We start from the raw sequence: 15,627 nt of genomic DNA on the forward strand, positions 1-15,627 counted from the left end.
ATTACATATGTCCCCCTTTCCCCCCCACCCCCATTGACCCCTTCTAGCCTGCCCCTGACCCCACCCCAGATCTTCACTATCTTATGAAGCTTTTTAATACTCACCTGAGGATGCTTTTTTTTTTAATTAATTTTTTTTTCAGGGGAGGGAAGAGAAACATTGATTGATCAGTTGCCTCCTGTATGTGCCCTGACTGTGAGCGAATCTGCAGCCTACTAGGTATGTGCCCAGACCAGGAATTGAACCTGCAGCCTTTTGGTGTACGGGACAATACTCCAACCAACTGAGCCACCTGGTCAGGGCACTGCAGGAAGCTTTTTGAAAGGTGGTTGTAGACAACAAAGGGGGGGGGGGGGGGACAATGAAGAACAAAGTAGGGAGGAGGAAAAGCCAAGGAGTAGTAGCTTCATCAATTGCTGCTGCAGGCAACTCAGGACTTAGTACCCCAAGAACACAAAGAAGTTTAAAAGATGCCTTTCAGAAATGGCCTGCAGCACAGAAGGCTGGAACACTTACACCCTTCTTTTGGTTGCAGGTTGCTCCTGGGGTGTGTATTAACTTCCAGGCTATGCTTCTTGGGCATTAAGGTTGAGTAAGCTACTGCAGCATTTCTACCTGGGCCAGAAAGAACACAGGGAAGCTGCAGGCCAGAGATGAAAGGAGTGGTAGCCATGGAGATGCAGCAGGGATACCAGAGATATCTGATAGCAAAGTGTGAGTAGCCAGAAGAAACCCAGGTAAACTAGATTAACTGACGATTTGCATAAGGAATTCCATTACACTATCCTCTCTACTTTTGTATATCTTCGAAAATTTCCTTAATAAGAAGTAAAAAAACTTCTGTAGCTTAATACTGTATGCAAATTTCTTTAGTGTCATCTTCATGCTTAAAAGAAACATTGTTCTTCCCAATACTGTCAGGTGCACTCCTCTTTGTAAACATTATAAAGGATGGAGAAGTGTTTTTGGTTCTAAACTGCATAAAATAATAAGCGTTAATAATTCCAAATAAAGGATATGCTTTAGGTTTGCTAAGACTGCATTAAATTCACAGAAACAGACAATGTAATATAGGCAGATATTAAGAAAAGTATAGAGAGGGGCAGGATCCTGACTGGTCCTTTTATTTTAGGCAAACTTACACCCAAAGCACCCTAGACCAAGCACGTTAAACCCAAAGGCTAACACAGGCCAAATAAACGAGGCATGCGGCCCGTGGGCCGGGGGCTTGACATGCTTGCCCTAGACCCATGGTCGGCAAACTGCAGCTCGTGAGCCACATGCGGCTCTTTGGCCCCTTGAGTGTGGCTCTTCCACAAAATACCATGGCCTGGGCGAGTCTATTTGGAAGAAGTGGCGTTAGAAGAAGTTTAAGTTTAAAAAATTTGGCTCTCAAAAGAAATTTCAATCGTTGTACTGTTGATATTTGGCTCTGTTGACTAATGAGTTTGCCCTAGACAATGTCATCTGTTGTTTGTGCAGCCTAGCTTTCATGTCCCCTACTCTTAGGAAAGTTTCCCAATTTCCTTCTTCCATTTTATTCAGTTTAGTGGGATTATGAGTTCAAGAAGTCCAACTGATTCAGGTTGTTTTCCTGAGCAGGATGCAAGGGTGATTTCTTTCCTGAGTTCTTGTCCAGATGGATTCAGAGAATGAAGCCAGGGACAAAAGGTGGTAGATGAAAAGGGTGGAAATTTATTGGAAGCAAATACAAACTCCCACGTAGGGAGGGGGTCTCAAGGGAGTAACCCACAAAGCCCCCTTTTCTAAGGTTTATAAAGGCTGTAGTTCTTTGTTTCTTGATACTCCCTTCTATTTGGTCATTCTTTTTTGCAGAATATCAGCTTCAAAGCCAAAACCCGATGTGGTGACCCCCCTCTTTCTCTACCCCTTATCTTGTAACATTTCTCTATCTCCTGTGAAAATCGGTTTTCCTTTTCCTCCCATTTGTCAGCATCTCCCTATCCTCTATGAAAGTTTGTTTCCTTTTCCCCCCTACCCTGTGGCTTTTCCTTATCTTCTGTGAATTGATGTCTTCCTCTCCCCTTATCCTGTAGCACCTTTTATTTTCTTTCTCTGTGAGTGTATGCCTTCTGGCGGCTCCAAGCCCTCACCTATGCATTCCTCCCCCATGGACCCTCTTAATTCCTAAAACTCCCTAAACCTGCCTATTTTATCCCAAAAATTCCTTTCGCAACTATACTGTGACCTCCATGCTGTGAGGAAGCTCAGGTTGCATGGAGAGGCTTCATGGAGAGAGAGAAAGGTGCCCAATTATTGCCCAGCTGTTCCAGCTATACCAGCCCAGGTATCACACATGTGAGCGCAGAAGCCTTCAGGTGACTCTAGCCCCAGCTGCCATGTAGCTACAACTACATGAGTTGAGAACTGCTCAGCTGAGTTCAGTCAACCTTAGAACTGTCAGCGTAAAAAAATGTGTGCATGGATCTAGCAAAAGACATGTACTAAACGGGTCATAGAAGTACAATCTGTAATGGCCCTGGATTCGTTTCTTAGGATTGCCTTAATAAAGTACGACAAAATGGGTGGTTAAAAAAAAGAGAAATCTATTCTCTCACAGTTCTGGAGAAAGATCATCTTTTTTGTTGTTAATCCTCACCCTTTGGATATTTTTTTCATTGATTTTTAGATAGAATGGAAGGAAGGGATGGGGAGAGGGAGAAAAACATCATTGTAAGAGAGATACATAGATTGTGTTGCCTCCCGCACGAGCCCCGCCCGACCCAGGTGGGGGTCGAACCTGCAATGTGCCCTTGACTGGAAATCGAATCCAAGACTCTCTGTTGTGTGAGCAGATGCTCTAACCACTGAGCAGCACAGTCAGGACTAGAGGAAGTTCAAAATCAAAGTGTCAGCAGGGTCATGCTCACTCTCAGGCTTCAGGCCTCGTCCTCTCCTAGCCTCTGGAGGTGGCCTTTGACTGCGTCACTCTAATCTCTGCCCCATCATCAAATGGTGTTTTCTCTTTGTGTGTCTGTCTGTACCTATGTCCAAACTTTCTTCTTCTTATAAGGACACCAGTCATATTGGACTAGGGCTCACCCTAGTGACCTTATCTTGGCTTGATTACATCTGCAAAGACCCTGCTTCCAAATAAGATCACATTCACTGGTGCCAGTGGTTAGTGTTTCAATGTACCGTATTTTCCGGCGTATAAGACGACCGGGCATATAAGATTTCCCTGGGTTAAAAAGTCATCTTATACGGTAATAGTAAATAGGCTTTTCGCCCAAGTCTCTCTCATGTATAGAGTGTCAGGTACCGCATTTTCCGGCGTATAAGATGACTTTTTAACCCAGGAAAATCTTATATGCCCAGTCGTCTTATATGCCAGAAAATACGGTATCTTTTTTGGGAACACAATTCAACCCGTAACAAGCACAAGTGGAAAAAGCCCAAGTGACTACCAACAGTGGAATGGATAAATAAATGGTCACGTACTGAAATACCACAGAGCAGTGAGAATAAACATACAATATGGACTAATCTCAAAGCATGATGTTGATGGACATAATAGAGTTCATACTGTAAAATTCCCTTTACATAAAGTTCAAAACCTTGGGGAGAGGTCGTGATTTCTTTCAACATGGTCTGAGTGATTATGCAGTATATTCACTTTGTAGAGCCACCAATCTATGCTTTTATGTTAAATATCAATAAAATGTTTTTTTCTTTTAAAGTCCCTTTACTCATGAAGCTGACCATTGAGGAGAGATGGTCAATAATCAACATAAATAGGAAAAAATTATAGAGTATTAGTTGGAGCTATGTGCTGCAGACAGAGATAAAGCAAGGAGGGGACCAGCGAGGACTAGAAGGGGAATGTGATGATCCAGCAATCCCATTCCTGAATATTTATCCAAAAGTATTAAAATTAAGATCTGGAAGAGATAGCTTCATTCCCATGTTCATTGCAGAATTATTCACAATAGCCAAGATATGGAAACAATGTAACTATCCACTGACAGATGAATGGGTAAAGAAAATGTGGTATACTAGTATACATATGAGAGAATATTATTCAAACTTAAAAAAAAGGAAAGCCCTTGAAGGTGTGGCTCAGTGATTGAACCAGGAGGTCTCCTTATGATTCCTGGTCAGGACATATGCCCTGGTTGCAGACTCAATCCCCAGTAGGGGGCGTGCAGGAGGCAGCTGATCAATGATTCTCATCATTGATATTCCTCTCTCTTCATCTCTGAAATCAATTTAATATATATATGAAGGAAACCCTGACCTTTGTGATATAGAGAACATTATGCTAAGTGAAATAAACCAGTAATAGAAGGACAAATACTGTATGATTCCACTTATATGAGGCATTAAAATAGTTAAACTCACAGAATCAGATAATAGAAGGTGGTTTCCAGGGTTGAGAAGAGAGGAAATGGGGAAGTGTTGTTCAATAAATATAAGTTATAGTCATACAAAATGTGTGCACTTAAAATTTTGTTGAGAAGGTGGATCTCATGTTAAGTTTCCTTACCTTCCCCCATCCCCTTCAAATAAATAACAAAGGGACACAAGAAATCTCTTGCAGGTGATGGATATTTTTATTACCTTGTGAAAACAGTATCAAAGGTGTATGCATGTGTCAAACTCAGCAAAATGTATACATTAAATATGTGCATTTTTTTGTGTACTACATATACCTGAATAAAGCTGAAAAAAAAGTAAAACAGTGGTCAGAGAAAGGCAGTTGAGATGCTAACACTGGTTTGATTCAGTAAGTTTCATTTAATCTTCACAACAAGCTTATGAGTAAGGGATTGTTACATATTAAAATAAGTTACGGTAGGCAAATGTGGAGAAAGGCACTAAATTAAACAGCCATAAATAGGTAAGACGGTTTGCTGCTCAGGAAACATATTTTTATTGCCATATGAATCAGGGATGACAACATAGATGGCCAGATAATTCATAGAGAGACAGATAGATGGACAGACAGACAACATGTATAAAAACAGAGATGGCTACTGAGCTTTCTATAATCTTGCTAGTCCTTGTCAGGGCTCAGAAGACAATGTGTTTGTTGTCATCAGAGCTTGAAATGAGAGTCAAGTAATATTTGATTTGTTTGTCTTGCCCAAGTTTAAGAACTGTGAAAGAAAAAAGAATGTGATATTTATCACATTACATAATTATAGTACAATATTATTGCCTATATTGATTATACTGTGGATTAGCTCTTTATGGCTTATTTACTAGTCATTATAAATTTGCACCCTTGAACACCATTAATTTTATTTCTCTCATCCCCTGGCAACCACCATTTTACTGTTGTTGTTTTTTTCAGATTTAACTTTCTATATTCCATACTAGAGGCCCGGGGCACGAATTCGTGCACCAGTGGGGTCCCTTGGCCTGGCTTGCGGGATCAGGCCGAAACCAGCTCTCCGACATCCCCCGAGGGGTCCTAGATTGCGAGAGGGTGCAGGCCAGGCCGAGGGACCACACTGGTGCAAAATCGGGGCTGGGGAGGGACACGGGCGTTTGGGCAGCCAGGGAGGGACTGCGGGAGGGCTCCAGGGCGTATCCAGTCTGTCTCGCTCAGTCTTGATAAGCTGGATCCCAGGAGCAAGCTAACCTACTGGTGGAAGCATCTACCCCCTGGTGGTCAGTGCACATCATAGCGAGTGGTTGAGCGGCCTTAGCATATCATTAGTATATTAAGCTTTGATTGGTTGAACAGCTGACCAGACAACCAGACACTTAGTATATTAGGCTTTTATTATCCTATATAATAAAACCTTAATATGCAAATCAAGCAAACGATGGAATGACCAGTTGCTATGATACGTACTGACCACCAGGGGGCAGATGCTAAACGCAGGAGCTGCCCCCTGGTGGTCAGTACACTCCCATAGGGGGAGCACTGCTCAGCCAGAAGCTGGGCTCACCGCTGGCGAGTACAGTGGCAGTGGCTGGAGCCTCTGCTGCAGGCGGGTGGTAAGGAGCGAGGGGTCGGGAACTGTGAGAGGAATGTCTGACAGGAGGATATTCCCTGAGGGGTCGCGGACTGCGAGAGGGCGCAGGCCGGGCTGAGGGAACTCCCTAGTGCACGAAATTTCATGCACCGGGCCTCTAGTATAGGATATAAATGATATCATTAATTCTGTCTTTCCCTGTCTGACTTACCTCATTTAGCATAATGTGCTTAAGGTCCATCCATGTTGTCACCAATGGAAGGAAATTCTCCTTTCTCAAGGCTGAATAATATTCCATTGTGTATATTCCACATCTTTTTTAAAAAATCTATTCATCTAATGATGAGGATTTGGGTAGTTTCTATATCTTGGTTATTGTGAATAATGCTGTGATAAACATGGGAGTGCATATATCTCATCAAAATCCTATTTTCATTTTCTTGGGTATATACCCAGAAGTGGAATTGCTGGATTATATGATAGATCTATTTTTAATTCTTTGAGGAAACTCCATATTGTTTTCTACCCCTTTACTTTTGACCACAGAGAAGAATATTAGCAGAAAAATACATTGGAAAATACAAAAGTTATCAAAATGAATTTGAGATTATTAGCAGTTGAGAAATCTTTCCCATATAATTTACACACATTTTTTAATCTAGGAATTCTCATTCCCATTCTTGTTCAAAACTGCCTTTCTGACTTTTTTCTTGATTGCTGGAGGCACAAATTCTTCATTGCTCTTCTCTCTTCTGAGGAGCTCCTTCCACCATCCTCCCCATCCCACCTCTACAAGTAGGCTACAGAGAAAGTCCCTCGAGTTCTGTGGTCCTTAAATTTCAGAAGCACCAGAACCACTCAGAGGGCTTATTAAAACATATTGTCGGGGTTGCTCAATGGTTAGAACGTCAGCCCACACACTGAAGGGTTGCGGGTTGGATACCCAGTCAAGGGCAGGTATCTGGGTTGCAGTTTCAATCCCCTAGCCTGGTCTGGGAGCATGTGGGAGGCAACTGATCCATGTGTCTCTCTCACATCAGTGTTTCTCTCTCCCCCTTCCTTCCACTCTATCTAAAATCAATGGAAAAAACTCCTCCAGCGAGGATTAACAACAACAAAATAAAACAACACAACACATTGTTGGGTCTCAAACCCCAAGTTTCTGATTTATTAAGTCTGAAGAGAGGCTTAAGTATTTGAGCCCAAGAAATGCTGAAGTTGCTGGTCTGGGGACCATACCTGGAGAACTGCCTTATTCCTTTCAATCTGCTTCCCAAGGCCGGTTTACAAGTGGTTATATAGGATTCTTGTTAATGGTTACAAGGAAACATTAAAGGGATTACATTATGTTACTAGATGGTAAAAGAAAGGCCACCCACACTTTCATTCTCTCCAGGGCAAGGCTGGTTCCCACCTTCCACATGCAATCCAGGGAGAACCCCAGTTTTCCCTACTGTACATTGCAAGAATTTAATAAAATTAAGCTCCTAAGAGACAGTTCTCTAAATGGTGGCTACTTTAATTTTGTTTCCTCTCACATCGCTAGTCGTCCAACCACTCGAATCAGATGCAGTCACATCCTGCCGGCTCATTAAGGGGTGGGTTGAAGAGATGCAGGCAATGGCGCCACTGAGGACACAACGAGGACCCAGATGCCGTCCCCAGGGCACCTAGGCGGCCAGGTGCAATGCTCTGGAGCAGAGGGTGCAGTTAGAGCCGCGCGGGAGCGTACGCTTCCGGCCACGTGATAACGTTCAGCGCCAATGGGAGGGCTGGACGTCACCCCCGCTTCCTCACCGTGGCAACGGGCTGGTAACTATTTCCGGTGCTGTGAGGGCTCGGGGCTGATGCGGGTGAGTGTCCTTCTTCTCACGCTGTCCGCGCGGCTGCCGCTGCCGCGCCGCTTCCTCGCCCCGGCCCGTGCGCTCGCCGGGACCTTCCTCTCCAGGGCCGGGAGGGGGCGGTGCGCAGGAGGCCCCTTGCCCGGACGGGGGTGACGGAGCGGACCCGGGACGCTCCTCGTTCCCTCGGTCGCGCGTGGGGCCCGCGCCGGCCCCCCTTCCCAGCCGTGGCTCCCGCGTGGCGGCCGCATTCCCTGGCCGGGGAAGGGAGTGTCTGTTTGTGGGAGTCCTCGCTGCCCTGCGCCCACTTTGCAGTCCTCGGCTGTGGGTTTCTCCAAGTCTGAGGCTCGCAGGAGAGCCGAGGGTGCGCGCCCTGGCCCCGCGTGTAATCGGGGCCTGGTTAGAGTCCGCAGGACGTTAGCATTTACTCCTCCGTCGGAGGAAGAGGACCGGGAAAGGACCGAGAAGAAGGAGGAGCAGCTTTTGGAGAGGAGGGTGGAGAACTGGAGCCGGAGGTGCCCTGGAAGTAGAGGGCATCGTGTTTCCGGAAGGAGGGAGTTCCACTGGACTGGCCTCTGTAGGGGAGGGAAGGAAAGGTATTTTGGGGACCATGTGACCGACATCCTTCAGTATTTAGCTAAGGAATTTTCATACGCTCAGGAGTTTAATAATTTCCTTCTTGTTTTAAATAAAGCTCTCCCCCTCCACTTCTAAGAAACGGTGCATGCTTATTAAAGAAAATCTGGGAAATGCAGAACTATCTTAAGAGATCACCTATAGTTCCACCAACCCAGCTTTTTTTTTTTTAAATCATTCTTTGTAATTTCCATAGCATATTCTTAACCTACTTATGATCATAGTGTATGCATATAAAATAGGATTACAGTTGGCCGTATGTATCCACGGATTCATGCAGATTCAACCAACCACAGATCCAAAATATTTGGCAAAGAAAAATGCTACATTGTAAAGGACTTAGCATCCTTGGATTTATCCAGGGGGGAGGTCTTGCAATTAATCTCTTATTCCTAGGAAGGACTTTGTAACTAGAAAGCGTAATTTTTGTACATTGCATCCATGATATGGATAGATGTGTTTTTTTTCTGAGATACAGTTCACATGCCATAACATCCATTCTTTTAAGTTGTAAATTTGATTTTTCCAGCACTCATCACCACTATCTAATTCCAGAAAAATTTTATCGCCTCTAAAAGAAACTTTGTACCTATTATAGACACTTCTCTTGTTTCTTCAGTCCCTGGCATCCATTAATCTACTTTTTGTGTCTGTGGATTTTTCTCGTCTGGATATTTCATATAAATGGAACCATATAATATGTGTCCTTTTGTGTCTGGCTTTTTTCACTTAGCTTAATGTTTTCAAGGTTAATCCATGTGTTATGTATTATTACTACATTCCTTTTTATGGCTGAATAATATTCCATTATATGAATAATATGCCACATTTTGTTGATGGACATGGGTTGTTTCCACTTTTTGACTATTATGAATACTTTTACTTTATAAACATCCATGCACAAGCTTTTGTGTGGACAAATGTTTTCAGTTCTCTTGGGTGTATACCTAGAAACAGTTTCTGGGTCATATAGTAATTCTTTTTGAGGAACTGCCATATGTTTTCCAAAGAGGCCTGCACTAGCAGGATGTGAGGGTTCAGATTTCTCTTTATCCTTGTCAATACTTACCTTTTTGATTGCTGCCATTGGTTGTGAAAAGGCATGTCATTGTGGTTTTGATTTGCATTTCTGGATGGCTGAAAATGTTGAGCATCTTTTTCCTTTTTGGCCTTTTGCAAATCTTTGGAGAAATGTCAGTTTAATTACTTTGCCCTTTTTAAAATGAAATTTTTAAAAACTTATTTTAAAGTTGTATGGGCACTTTACATAGTCCAGGTAAGTCCCTTATCAGATACACAATTTGTAATCTTTTCTCTCCCATTTTCTCCATTTTGGGGAGTTTCTTTTCACTTTCTTGAATGGTGTCCTTGAAGTGCAAAAGTTTAAAATTTTGGTGAAGTTCACTTTATAGTTTTTTGGTTGCTTGTGCTTTTGGTGTCATATCTGAAACCACTGCCAAATTTAAGGTCATGAAGACTTATCTCTTTTTTTACCTAAGAGTTTTATAGTTTCACCTTTTGAATTTAGGTCTTGATATATGTAGAGTTAAGGTCTATATATGGTGTGAGGTAGGCATCCAAATTCATCCTTTTGCATGTAGCTATCTAACTGTCCCAGCACTATTTATTGAATACTCTGTCCTTTCCCCATTGAATGGCCTTGGTATCCTTGTCACAAACCAACTGACCATAATATACACTGAGTGGCCAAATTATTATGATCTCTGAATGCATAATAATCTGGCCACTCAGAGTGTGTGTGTGTGTGTGTGTGTGTGTGTGTGTGTGTGTATCAGAGGCCCGGTGGATGAATTCGTGCATGGGTGGGGTTCGGCCAGCCTGGCCAGGGGGAGGGGACATGGGCGGTTGACCGGCTTGCCTGCTGGTCGAACTCCTGATCGAGGGGACAATTTGCATATTAGCTTTTTATTATATAGGATATACACTGACTGGCCAGATTATTATGCATTCAGAGATCATAATAATCTGTCCAGTCAGTGTATAGGTTATTCTTATTTTAGGCATTTCTCTATGTTGGACATTTAGCTCACTCTCTCTCTTTTTTTAATTATCCTGTGTTAAACACAACATTAAAGGCATAAAACATTTTCTGTATTTGAAGTTATTTTGGTAGAAAGTGTTCTCAGAAGTGGAATTACTGCGTCAAAGATGAAATAAGTATGTTTTGGAGCTTACTTAATGGGGGTATTAAACCTTCAGTGTCATCATGATGGTAAGAGCAACAAAACTTTTCTTTATTCAGCTATAGCTTCAGGGCTGGATTTCTGTAAAAGCTTTTTTCTATAAGATGGATTTCACAATTTCCTCTTTCAACTGCTTCTAAAAGACTAAGTAAATCTAGAGCAAAAACTTCAACATAAGGGGCAAACAGAACATGTGGTCGTTTTCTAAATGGGTTAAAGGGAAAAAAAATAGTGTCATCACATGCAGTAAGAAAATAAAACAATCTTTGAGAGAAATGGGGTCAAAATTTAGACCTTAAATCAATGCCATGAATGTCCCTGGAGCAAAAACAATGTTTTATTCTGAGTTTCTCTCCTGGCCTTGATAATCAGGTTAATTATATTCATTGTGGTCTCAGAAATGGCTAATTCCATATTCTCTTTGTAGTATAGTACCTAGTTAAAAAAACGTTCAAATACAAAATGTTATTAGGAAAAAAATTAAGTTTCCCTTTTATCCTTTCCTCTCAATCTCCCAGTTCTCCTTAGATGTATCCATGGTACTGTTACTTGTGCATGTTTAGACTAGTTTTTGCATAGAGTATCTCTGGAAAGATAGTATATACAAATTATACATTTTAAGGTTCTTGATACAGACAAATGCTTTTTAAAAATGGTTACATCAGTTTATGGTGGCAATTACAGTGCTAGTTAGAAATATTTCATTTTTGTTTGTACTTCCTTGACCATTCTTTCCTTAATATTGGGATCTAGTTTATATTTCCTCTTTTATGAATTGTCTGCTCATGTCTCTTGGCATGCTATTTGTTTTTATTGGAGCTGTTCTTTATGAGATTTATTTTTGCAGCTTTTTGTGGATGGATGTTTTATGTTAGCCTGGACTTGAGAAAAGTTAAAATGCTTTTTGTAACATTTTTGCTAAGAGGTATGTGAGCTGAACAAGTTGTCAAGGCAGTAAGGAAAGTTAAATGCTTGAGGGAGAAATCAGTAGGATTTGGAAACTGGGTGCAGTTGAAGATGACTTCAAGTTGATTTAGAAAAGGATGGTGCTATTAAGAAAAATAAGGAGTAATGTGGAAAGACCTAGATTTCTGGGGAGAGATGAATTTGTTTAGGGCAGGCTAAGAGTGAGGATGATCCAGGTTGAACTATCCAGACTTGTGGCTAGAGCTCAAGAGACAGAAGATAAAGAGTTAGGAATCATCTGGCTTACTAAGAGAATAGTTTGAAAAGTTGGTGGTGGATAAAATTGCTGAAGGACACATTTGAGAATAGGTCCATCTGCCAGTCATGTGAAAGGACAAAGTTGGGAGGCATCAGGGGGCCTTGAAGAGCTAGCTAGCACAGTAGATTGGTGTGCTTGCCAAGAAGAGCAGGGTATCTAGAGAATCAGAGGTTACAAGCAGAGGATTATAAAAAGGCTATGAGGTTTGGTAATTTGGAAAATATACATCTTACGGATAAGGAAATAATTTATGGGAAGCAAGAAGTTTTTCTTTATTCCCAAACAGCTTTATTAAGATAGAATTTATTTGTCATATAACTTACCCACTTAGAGTGTATAATTCAGTGGTATTTAGAATATTTAGAATTGTGCAGCCATTGCCACAATCAATTTTGGAACACTTTATTGCCCCCAAGGGAAACCGTGCCCCTGTTAGCAGTCCTTCCCTAATCCACTCCATCCTTCCAATTCTAGGCAACCACTAATCTACTTACTGTCACTTTATATTTGCCTATGGTAGACATTTCATGTAAATGAAAACATACAACATGTGGCCTTTTGTGTCTGATTTTTTTCATTGTTTCCAAAGTTTATAATGCCATAGTATGTATCAACACTTCATTCCTTTTAATGGCTGAATAATGTTCCATTGTATGAATATATCATTTTTAATTATCACCAGTTCATGCACATTTGAGTTGTTTTCACTTTTTGCCTTTTATGAATAATTCTGCTCTAAACATCCATGTACAAGATTTTGTGTGGATATGTTTTCAGTTCTCTTGGGTCTATACCTAGGAGTGGAATGGCTGGGTCATACGCTAACTTTATGTTTAACTTTTCAAGCAACTGTTGCAGAGGATGGACAAGTTACCAGTGTTTTTTAGAAATAATAAAACTAATTTTAATGTCATCATTGGTAGGAAGTTGCAAAATGTCTATATTCAGACATATTCAGAAATAAAGGCACGATAAAAATGGGTCTATAAAATTGTTTGTTTTTTTGTTCTATGAAACTGTAACATGTTTATGCGTCTCCTTACATTGGAAACCTTTTTGTGATGGGTTGTTACCTAAAAAGTTTGCGGAATTGTTAGGTATTTTTCTTGTGACTCTAGTGATGTATGCTTCATTTAGTTTTAAATAGTGATTTGTAATAATGACTACAAATGTGATAAAAACATCACAGGGATTTTTGATGTTAATCTATGGTCATGATTTAATATTTACTCTTTAGTCTTAACTATAGAGACCAAATACTGTGATTTATTTTTAATTTGAATTACCTATAGTTTGTACGGCCCCAAAAGTTCAAGATCCAGGGAAACAAACAAACAAAAAAGACCTATTGGGCCAGTAGTATTGTTGATTGGCCATGTTATTGTTTTTTTTGTTCCCTATGTAGGAAAGATGTTGAGGAGTTTTCCCTCTTACTGCAGTTTTTAGTGGGATCTCATAGGCTCGTCCTATTTTTGAACTTGGACTTAATTACCTTGTGTTCCTATAAATAAATAAATTTCTTCACTATATTCAGATTGTTTAAAATTGAAAGGTACAAAATGATGAACAGTAGCATTTTTATATTACCTCTGTCTATCAGTCATCCAAATATACTGGTAAATACTATTATACTATTTTTTGGTATATTCTTCCAGATTTGTACTTTGTGTATATATATTTAGCCATATTATTTTTTCTCCCCTCCCTCAGAATATTGTACGGCATATAATTCTGTAATATATATATATATATATATATAATTTTTTTTTTACCAAAACATCTTTAAGATCTGACATTCCATATTTATATATTAAGAACATTCTCTTTTTTTCCAATGGCTGCTTTTATTTTTAACCATTTCCACTGAGACAAAAAAAATTCATACACTGGAGGGGGTGGTCCCTCAGCCCGGCCTGCCCCCTCTCACAGTCCGGGAGCCCTCAGGGGTGGGATGCGACCCAGCGATCAGGGGAAGGCAATGCCCCCATCACACCTCTGCTGCTGCCACTGCCAGCAGTGCAAGCCTCGGCCGGCCCTGGTTACCTGAGCCTCGGGCTACCCTGGGCAGCTGGGCAACAGCCATCTGAGGCTTGCCTGCACCTCGGCTGGCTCTGGGTGGCTGGGCAGCTGCCATCTGAAGCTTGCCTGTGCCTCGGGCTGCCCCTGGGTGGCTGGGGGGCTGAGGGGACTGGGGGACTCCAGAGGCAGGCATGTGGAGCGGCCAGACCTGCCTGGGGGCAGGCCTGGCCATGCCACGTGCCTGCCGCCCCAGCAGGGCTGAGGGGACTGGGCGCCACCATCTTGTGGCTGTGGGCACCGCCATCTTTGAGGGCGTGACAGTAAATTTAGCATATTTCCTCCTTATTGGCTGTGGGTGCCACCATCTTTGTGAGGGCGTGACGGTCAGTTAGCATATTCCCTCTTTATTAGATAGGATTCCTTTTTTAAAATATTTTTTTTATTGATTTCAGAGAGGAAGGGAGAGGGAGAGAGAGAAAAAAACATCAGTGATGAGAGAGAATCATTGATCAGCTGCCTTCTGCATGCCCCCCACTGGGAATTGAGCCCGCAATCTGGGCATGTGTCCTTGACTGAAATCGAACCTGGGATTCTTTAGTTGGCAAGCTGACACTCAGCTAGGGTGTGGTCGGCAAACTCATTAGTCAACAGAGCCAAACTGGCTAGGGCAGTGGTCGGCAAACTCATTAGTCAACAGAGCCAAATATCAACAGTACAATGATTGAAATTTCTTTTGAGAGCCAAATTTTTTAAACTTAAACTATATAGGTAGGTACATTGTCATTAACTTAATTAGGGTACTCCTAAGCTGGCCTTTGCTAAAAATGTCCTCAATCTGATTGAGGTACACTCAAGGGGCCAAAGAGCCGCATGTGGCTCGCGAGCCGCGGTTTGCCGATCACTGGGCTAGGGTAAGTTGTATTATTTTACTAGAGGCCCAGTGCACAAATTCGTGCATGGGTAGGGTCCCTCGGGGTGGCCTGCGGTGATCAGGTCCCAGCTCACGCCCCTAGCCTTGCACCCCTGCAGCTCCGCAGCCCTGCCTGGCACCCTTCCTTGGCCTGGCACTGTCCCCTCACCTGCTCCACCATCCCACCTACGGGTGATTGATCAGGGCTGGGCCCCCTGCCTGGCTCCCTCAGCACCTGGGAGCTGGGCGGTGGCCACCCCCCCCCCCCCCGCCACTGCCTATGGTTGCCATCTGCGGGGTGATTGGCGGGGTGATTGGGCCCCCGCTCATACCCGCCTTCGCCTGGTGCCACCCGCTCACCTGCACCATCCTGCTGCGATCCTGCTCTCGTCGGAGCCCATCAGGGCTGGCATCGCCTCCACTGCCGCCCGCTGCCAGCGTTGTGTCGCCCGCCATATTCTGTGCTGCCCCCTGGTGGTCAGTGCATGTCATAGCAGGTGGTCGAACTCCCGGTCTCTCGGTCGAACTCCTGGTCGAACGACCACCCGAGGGGAAAATTTGCATATTAGGCTTTTATTATATAGGATGCTGCCACTAGTAATGTTTGAGAACTCCTGTTTCTCATACCCTCAAAACAAAGATGGTATCTTACTTTTTGATATTTGCCAATCTAAGTTAAAAAATGGTATTTCAGTGTAGTTTTATTATGCATCTTTCTTTTGAGTGAGTTTTAGCATCTTTTGATCTGTTTAAACTGTTGTGTAATTTTTCTGTTAACTGGCAGTTGCCCATTAGCCCTTTTTTGTCTTTTTTTAGTCATTTGTTGGAACTCTTTATTTATTAG

The 15,627-nt window shown here is 42.4% G+C and overlaps 1 protein-coding gene across 6 annotated transcripts in view; it reads left to right on the forward strand.

Moving 5' to 3' along the window:
- Nucleotides 1-7,117: 7,117 nt before the first annotated feature.
- TASP1 (taspase 1) overlaps nt 7,118-15,627 on the forward strand; it is a 249,769-nt gene continuing 241,259 nt past the window's right edge. For all 6 annotated transcript variants that reach the window (XR_013814158.1, XM_079783747.1, XM_079783749.1 and 3 more), the window contains exon 1: nt 7,118-7,801. The gene's annotated coding sequence lies outside the window, so the exon portion shown is untranslated. The remainder of the gene's footprint in view (nt 7,802-15,627) is intronic.

The sequence above is a fragment of the Cnephaeus nilssonii genome, assembly GCF_951640355.1.
Source record: "Cnephaeus nilssonii genome assembly, chromosome: 11".
NCBI classification, from domain to species: Eukaryota; Metazoa; Chordata; class Mammalia; order Chiroptera; family Vespertilionidae; genus Cnephaeus; species Cnephaeus nilssonii.